Source organism: Centroberyx gerrardi, chromosome 11, assembly GCF_048128805.1.
Source record: "Centroberyx gerrardi isolate f3 chromosome 11, fCenGer3.hap1.cur.20231027, whole genome shotgun sequence".
Lineage (NCBI taxonomy): Eukaryota > Metazoa > Chordata > Actinopteri > Beryciformes > Berycidae > Centroberyx > Centroberyx gerrardi.
Window position 1 is genome coordinate 30,562,474 of NC_136007.1, and position 9,364 is coordinate 30,571,837.

Below are 9,364 nucleotides of genomic sequence, written 5' to 3' on the forward strand. Positions count from 1 at the left end.
AATACAGCTACTGTATGTTGACCCCATCAACTGTGCTGTGACTCTCGAAGTCTCGTTCAGGGTCACTAATCAATTTAACCAGAGGCAGGTGAGTAAATCTGGGTGGGGAAAGTGAGCAAGCAATGCTGTCAAGTCCTTGAAAACTAACATCAAGGGTTCTGTTAAACAAGGAATTTAAACCCGGACTACTCCAGTAGAGCAGTTCAGTGGCCAAATAAAATAAAAGCATGTGTGTTCAACAAAAGCCTTCCCTTTTCCACTTTTAAACCTGCAATAAGCAATATCAGACCTTATAACCAATCCTGAAACTAGTGTGTGCTATGTGGAGATTTCATTGAGACATAATGATATAAACCAATATCCACACAGCAGCCAGCTGTGTTGCTGTTTTCACCTTTTTTTTTTTTTTCTAAAGCATGTTGTCAAATTCTGGTCCGGAACGAAGCTCTTTCCGGTTCTCTCCCGTAGCTTTTTCCCACAGCGCAGCCGAGGGCATCACACAGCAAATTCAGGTCAGGCAGTCAGTCAGTCAGTCAGTCAGTCAGTCAGTCAGTCAGGTAACGCTTAGTGAGATGTCGCTTTGTGAGATGGCCTCTAGAGGGCGTCTCGAGATGGCCCGAGTCTGGAATGGGCCGGAACACACCGATACGCCGTTCCAGGAGTGAATTTGATGACATAACGCACGTTCCGGTTCTGAAAAAATAAATACAGAGCAGTACCGGTGGTTGTACCTGTTTTAGGCGCTTAAACTACTGGCTCGGTTCATTTTATGACCAAAGTTTTCCGGCTGGGCGGTGTTTGGACCTTTGGGCCAATCACAGTGCTTAAAAACGGAAAACTCCACTCAACCGGGATGCCGGGCGACATTAAACAAACGCACAATCAAATGACAAGCAGACAGTAGTGATGGGAATTACGGCTCTTTGATGGGAGCCGGATCTTATGGCTCCGTTCCTTTCCGAGAGCCGTTCAAAAGAACGGCTTATCGTTCTTTTTTGTTTTTTTAGGGGGTGGGGGGTTACTAGGTTTATCTGCGAAATAATCACTAGGATAATGATAGGGTAAAATTTGGATCAGATTCAAATTTAGACATCCCACCAATATAATTTCATTTCGTATGTTTGAACTAGGTTTAGCAGCACTAAATTACTCGTATTGCCAGACCTAATGTCAATGATCTGCATTGTAAACATTACACAAGGTGATGCCATATCCCTCTGCTTTGTCAGTGAATTTACTACTTTGAATTTACCCTCTGTATGAAATGTGTTATGTAAATAAAGTTGCCTTGCCTTGAATGCAATTCATGCAACACTTAATATTAGAAAACTTTTTATTGGCACAATAAAAAAAAAACAAGTATAATGAACTTTTGTGCAAAACAGATTTTAGTGCAAATCAGATAGATAAACAATTATGTGAAAAACATTTCATATGAGAAAATTTTTAAGAATAGTAAAACAACTTATCAAAATAATAATACTTTGTGCAAAAGGCCCATACTACAGCCAACTTCTGCACAACATTTCAATATTATAAAAATAGAGAAAAATAAAATAGAGAAAAATATACAGATACTGTCACGGAGTTACTTGGAGACTGAACCCAAGTGCAGAAACTGGCAGAGAGAGAACTTAGCTAAAGCAAAAAGGTTTTAATCGAAGAACTTAGGCAGAGTACAAAAACAGGAAATCCAAAAGGCAAAATCCGTAACAGGCTGGCAAACCAAGGAATAAAAAAACCAAACCTGGCCGGCAACAAGGCAAGAAGATATTCACAAGAAACACAGGGAATAACGCAGAAGACGAAGCAGGTAACTAGGGAAAACACAACAGACGAACTGACACCACTCCAGGGAAATTTGAATTTGGAGGCAAGTGGCCCGGGGGCAGGACAAGGGCGGAGCAGAAAATCTCAGGCGGACGGCCTGGGGGCCGGACAAGGGCGGAGCAGGAAACCTCAGGCGGACGGCCTAGGGGCCGGACAAGGGCGGAGCAGGAAACCTCAGGCGGACAGCCTGGAGGCAGGACAGAAGGGCAGTGCAGGTCTGGACGATGGCCTGGATACTGGCGACGAAGACGGAGCAGCTCCGGAGATCAACCTGGAAGCTGGCGACGAAGACGGAGCAGCTCCGGAGATCGACCTGGAAGCTGGCGACGTAGGAGAAGCAGCTCTGGAGGACGAGCTGGAGGACGACCAGAGTGGCGGAGCAGCTCTGAGGACGGGCAGGAGGACGACCAGAGTGGCGGAGCAGCTCTGGAGGACGGGCAGGAGGACGACCAGAGTGGCGGAGCAGCTCTGGAGGACGGGCAGGAGGACGACCACACAGGCGGAGTCGCCCAAGAGGATGACCTGAAGACCGGCGATGCAGGCGGGACCACACAGGAGGTCGGTGGAACCGCTCAGGAGGTCGACGACGAGGCTGGAGGTCAGGAAATGCAGCAAGCACCAGAAGATTCGGCTGCAGGTTGGGGTAGGCTGCGAGATCAGCTTCCGGCATCAGGAGTTCAGGACCGGAGTCCGGCGGCGGGAGTGCAGGACCGGAGTCCGGAGACTCAAATGCAGGACCGGAGGCCGGAGACTGGAATGCAGGGCCGGAGGCCGAAGACTGGAGTACAGGACCGGAGGCCGGAGACTGGAGTGCGGGACCGGAGGCCGGAGACTGGAATGCAGGGCCGGAGACTGGAATGCGGGAGCGGAGGCCGGAGACTGGAATGCAGGAGCAGAGGCCGGAGACTGGAATGCAGGACCGGCAACCGGCGGCTAGAGAGCAGGGCCGGCACCGGTGTTACAGGAGTCACTGGAGACATAGAAATTGTTGGTGTCACTGGAGTCGTCAGTGTCACTGGAGTTGACGGTGTCATCGGAGTCACTGGAATCACTAGAGGCACTGGAATCACTAGAGTCACTGGAGCTGACCAGAGACTGGAATGCAGGACTGGAGTCCTGCAGTGGCCGTCGGCGGAGATGGCCGACGGGGAATAGTAGGGCGTCGGCAAATGCGGCCGACGGTTGGGAATCTGGCCGGATGACGGCAGGCATGGCCGGAGGAGCCAGAGGAACAGGAGGCTGCTGGAGCCCAGCCACAGGAGACTGCAGCAGAACTGGTACTGAAGACTGCTGTAATTCAGGCTCAGCGGATTGCTGCAACACAGGAACAGAAGACAGTTGCAGTCCAGGAACAGAAGGCTTTAACAGCTCAGAAACAGAAGGCTCTTGCGGCATAGGAACAGGGGACTGCTGCAGCTCAGCAGGGACAGGAGACCACCACAGCTCGGGGACTGGGAGCTTTCGTGGCGCAGGAACAGGAGACCACCGCAGCTCAGAGACTGGGAACAGGGGATTGCTGCAGCTCAGCAGGAACAGGAGACTGCTGCAGCTCAGCAGGAACAGGCTGGACTTCAGTAGTGGCACTGGGGAACGGAGACTCTGTGGCGCTGGGCAGCGGAGGCTCTGTGGCGCTGGGCAGCGGAGGCTCTGTGGCGCTGGGCAGCGGAGGATCTGTGGCGCAGGATTGCAGAGAGGGCCAGTGGCGTCGGGAGCCATGGGGACCTTGCCTCCTTCTGGAGACTCCGCGGTTCCCCGTGAAAATGGCAAGGCGAGTCCCTACATAGGGCGACCGCTGGACGTCAGGGTGGCTCCACAGCTGATCCAAGTCAGTCTCATGGGGTTCAGGGAAAGCAGGATGCGAGCTAGCCGGCTCAGGACGGGCAGGCTCCAGGCTCACGAACCCGAGCCTAACTGACTGGAATGCAGGCTGGTTGTGAGCAGTCCAAGGTGCAGGCTGAAGGCTAGCTGGCCGGTTGCTAGCAGACAAGGCTGCTTGACGGGCAAGGTAAGCAGGCAGGGAAAGGGGCTGGAACCCCCCGGAGCTCTCTTCCACTGCCGGGACACGAGAGGCTTGGGGCTTGAGTGCGCTGGAGATTGAGAGCGCAGGCGAGACAGACAAGCGGGCAGGGAAAGGGGCTGAAACCCCCCGGAGCTTTCTTCCTCTGCCGGGACACGAGAGGGTAGGGGCTTGAGTACGCTGGGGAGCAGGCTGAGACACAGGGCGAGATGCAGGCTGGGAGCTAGCTGACTGGAAGCTAGCTGGCTGGGAAGCAGGCAGAGATGCAGGGGTGTCGAGGAAGCTCTTTATCCACTCAGGTAGTGAGCTCCTCAGCCAGGGCTTCGAGGACACTTCCCTGCGTGCCATAGTCAGGGCTGCATACTTGTGCTCCGTAGTAGGCGCCCTCCTCCAACTACCAAAAAGGTCCTGGAGGGTAAAAAGTAGCTCATAGAGTTCTTCCTCAAAATTACTGGCTGCTGGGTCCATTATGGTCAGTTCGTACTATCACGGAGTTACTTGGAGACTGGACCCAAGTGCAGAAACTGGCAGAGAGAGAACTTAGCTAAAGCAAAAAGGTTTTAATCGAAGAACTTAGGCAGAGTACAAAAACAGGAAATCCAAAAGGCAAAATCCGTAACAGGCTGGCAAACCAAGGAATACAAAAACCAAACCTGGCCGGCAACAAGGCAAGAAGATATTCACAAGAAACACAGGGAATAACGCAGAAGACGAAGCAGGTAACTAGGGAAAACTAGGGTGATGCAGGGCAGGTGTGGAGGGAAGGAGCACAGAAGGGAGGAAAGTCCAAGGGCATTTAGTGGCTGGCAGGAGGATGGCAGGACTGGGGAGTGAAAGGAGTGGTGACCAGGACACAGGGGCAGACCATGGCAGACACAAGGGCTAGGGCTAAGAGGGCAGACACTAGGGCTAGGGCTAAGAGGGGCAGACATAAGGGCTAGGGCTAAGAGGGGCAGACACAAGGGCTAGGGCTAAGAGGGGCAGACACAAGGGCTAAGAGGGGCAGACCATGACAGATACTACTAGTATAAACCCTGCAATGGACTAGTGAACTGTCCTGGGGTGTGTACACCTGAGCTGCTTTGACAAAAACAGGAGATGAGCTCCTGGCCTATGAGCCACATCGGCTCAAACAAGGCTTACTTACTTGTAAACAATAACATAATAATACTCACAGGTGTGTGAATTGACCTGGATATGAAGCGTCCGTAGCGCAAAATAATATAACGTTAGTTTCTAAAGAGATAAGACGGAGCACTCTCCTCTCCTCCTCTCTTCTCCTCTCCTCTCTCCTCTCGTAAAAAAAATAATTCAGCAGCGGCGGTCATATTTCAGCACCTTGCGAGGCAGCTGGATTCGCGAGATCACGATCACGCGAGACCATCTGGCGCGTCAGGTTAAGTGGATTTAGGGCAGGCAGGCAGTGAAATTTGGGCACAACAATAAAAAGAACAGCTCTCAAGTACGACTCGGTTCCCTTCGTTCGTACCAAAGAGCCGTTGAAAAGCATCGGATCGTTCGCGAACGTCACATCACTAGCAGACAGTTTACTCTGAGCCGCGGAGCTGACAGGTTGTGTTGTGAAAATGTCGAGAAAGAACAAACTACACATTCTTTCCTATTTTCAACCCAATGTGAGTACAATGTGTTCAAGTGAATCCAACTTGTTTCTATGAAGTAGCACCGTTATGAGCGAAGCTAGGCTGCTGTATTTCTGCCTCTCCACCATGTTGACGTTCCAAAACAGCCCAATGGACAGAAATCTATCCGTCAATAATTTGATTTGAGTTTTCCGACGGATCAGTGTGTTCGCCATAGAGATAAAACAGTAGAGGGGACATTAAGTCATTAAGCGGGAGATAATCGTCCACTATCTTACCTGGGTCCAGAGACCCCAAAGAGGCTGGCATCACCTTCCACACATCAGTATAGAGTAGAAGATAGAAGCTGTTTTATATGCTAAATTTAAATGACACAACTTAAAACACAACATTTCTGGCTAGTAGTAGCCAACAGACTGGAGTTCTATTTGAAATACTTTTAACGGTATTACATTTCAGCCTGTATGTTAGTTGGCTAAGTCACTGCTATTGCCAAACAAACACTGAAGTGACACATAGTGGCGTGTGGTCGCAGACAGAGCGGACATTCATTTCCATATCTGTATAGGCTACTGTGGATTTTAAGTTGATTCAAGCGTAGAAATGTTTGTTTTTACTGTAGTACTTGTTTACATGGCATCTACATAAATTATTTCTTTATGGATTGTAGGCCCAATCTTAATTGTAGGCTAAGATGTCATGCCAACAAAGTAAAAAAAAAATTAAAAAAAAGTGAGGGCCTATGGCCATTATTACCTGCTTAAATTGGCTTAAAGCTAACACTAACCACTTTACATGGCATTACATTTGCCTTTTATTGTATATTTTATCTGGGTGTATTGTTAGGTGTGTTTCAGTGTTGGTGATATTTAATTGCTGCCAACATCCGTCTATTGCTACAACAACATTTGGGGGTTTTACATTAAAAATAAGCAGATTTTCATATATACTCTTAATACAACCACTCAGAGTACCAAAGAAATCTGAGAATTATAAAGTCTTCTTGAAAATAGGATTAATAGTTTCTGTAAAGTAAATGCACCATTAAAATACTTCCAGAAGATAATCTTTATGATTGAAAACATAATTACTTGACATAGACTATTTTTATCTACAAACTACAAAAACGGCTCATGTTTGGTACCATTTTAGACAGTCACAGTTGTCTTGCACACAGTGAGTTACATAAAAAGTAGTAGTGATGTTTCAATAAAAAAATCTTAGCATTATAATGGCAACATAAAGCACTATCACCATTGATTCCAATGACAGTCAGCTGAGAAGTTGACCCAGGTAAGATGGCTGCCATATGGTCCCATTCCAGAATAGGAATTCTCTGTGACATGTCCCCTCTACTGTTTTATCTCTATGGTGGCCGCAGCTAGTGGAATTTGACACACGCGCCGTGGGCCTGTACAGGATCTGTACTTGTTTAAACTAGCTTGGCTCCTCCCTCGCTGTTTAAAAGTAGCCCTCACCCCCTCCCATTCCTGAACATTTTCACATAATGGCGGAATCAATGAAGCAAGGGAGTAAACTTAGTAAACTAGTAAACTTGCTACCTACCTCTTGTCATTGTTTGTATCACGTCAATTTTGGCGGGAGAAAGTTCTGGCAAAGTGAGACTGCAGGTACGTTTAGCTTAACTATTAGCCTTATCTATTAGGCAAAGGCAAGGCAAGGCAAACTTTATTTATATAGCACATTTTATACACAAGGCAAATACAATGTGCTATTAGCTTAGCTACTAGAAAGTTCTGGCAAAGTGAGACTGGTAGGTACGTTTAGCTTAGCTATTAGCCTTATCTATTAGCTTAGCTACTAACCATTTTGCTTGTTGCAGCTTTAAGATTTGTTTTTGGGCATTTTTACTTTTGTAATATAGTTCAGCGTAGAGAGAGAGCGAGGGGGAAGACATGCGACAAAGGCCGAATTCGCAACCAGGATGTTGCAGTTACATGTTACACACTTTAGCCAACTGAGCCACCATGACACCCCTGGAAATTATGCTTGTAGCTCCACCAAATGAAAATGACAAGTCACCCAGGTGATGCCGGATGAACTCTGGCATCACACAACCAGCCATGTGGATGTTTAAAAAACTGTCTCTCAGGTCAGGGAGGCTCACTACAGACGAAACCCAGATGCCTGAACCTGGATGATCATCTATTCCTAGTATTAAAGCTCATTAAAGCCCCTGTCATGTTCCATCATCACTATGTTATGCTGCCTTCAAGTGCTACACGTTCCTAGAGGCTCCTACTTCCAAGTACTACTTCGCATTCAAGTGCTTTTGGTCAGAAATAAGAACAAAATGGACCCAGGAACAAAAGATGTATTTTGGGTGGCTGTTGTTATATTTTAGAAAACAAGCAGCACAGAGTTGGTTTGTGCTGCAGTAGTAGACTCTTCATTCTAAAATGCTCATCAAGCATGTAATTAATTTATTTTAATTGATATTTTAACCAATTTATTCCAAACAAAAATGTTAAAAATAACATTGAAAAGTTAAACGTCATATCTCAACAACTCAGGTATCATAGAAAATTCCTATTTACTACTTTGTTGGGTCATTCATGTGCGCTTAACTGATAATATTTCAATTTTGATATTTCAATAAGAATACATTTTACACACTGTGTAACGTCCGTATTAATGGATGCTCTATTCCTGTATAACTTCTACCTATCTATATATTGTATTCCTCAGTATCTTTTTCCCCTTCTCTCATGAAATTGCTATTAATGCTTAAAAATGCATCTAGTCTCTGTAAATCCAGAATCATAATGCACAACAATGGTGTTGTTGAGGAAGAAGGTATATGGACCTGAAAGCCAATCGAAGAGTTTGGTTCTAAAATGCGATATCCACTATTTGAAAAAAGCAACACCTACTCTTAGAAAATGAACGATAGCACAAGATGAAACAAATTATATTTTTATAATTTTTAAGGATAGCAGCTCAAGTCCTTGGTAGACAAAATGGTAACAAACACAGACTGCATCCTCTATATGTGATAATTACCCAGTTTCCCCACAGGGCTCATTACAGTTTCATCTAATCTAAAATATTGTAAAGTAAAGTTTAGGTAATTACATTTTCCCTAACATATATACCCTATACAGTATTGGAAAGGAATATGATTCAATAATTTCAGGTAATATTTAAAAACAAATTATATATAGCAATTAGGAAATGAATTCTTCGATTCATGGACTGGCTCCTAATGCGTCACATGGCCCAATCTCCCTCAGACATAGTATAACTTTTATATTTTTGCAAAAGAAAGCTTAGGCCAGGCTCACTGCTGGTTTGGCTCTATGAGGGTTTTATTAATATTACGATAATATATTTTCTTCACACTACAATGTACTACAGCGTAAAACTCACATTTCCTTTTACATATCTTGTTAAAGTCGGGGTAAAACTGGATTGTTATCTCAGTTATCTCATCCAGCGAGTAACAAGGCACTGACTGACACATAAAGCGTTTCTCTTATTTCTTCATCTTCAGCCCTATTGCATAACATCTCGTAACAAGATCCACTGGAAGCAAAGGCCTGCCGATACTGTGAAAATTGCATTACTATAGATCTTCCTCCAGGCAAGGTTTCTATGAGCTACTTCTGATATTCTTATCACGACTATTAGGAAACCAACAGGGAATACAGTTACAGAGGCTGAGCTCTGAATGGGCTTTATTGATCTGTTTTGTGGAAGAGGGAGTGGGATGGAGATTAAAGTATGGATGCAGAATCATAACATCGCATCGATGTTGTGGATTTTCTCTGGAGAACCTGCTCATTATACAGTGTCTTTTGGTAAATATTCACTGTGAGAAAAACATGATAACATTCTAGCTACAATAATATCTCTGTCAAACTATGATGTTGCTGCACACAGTGGTAATGCAATA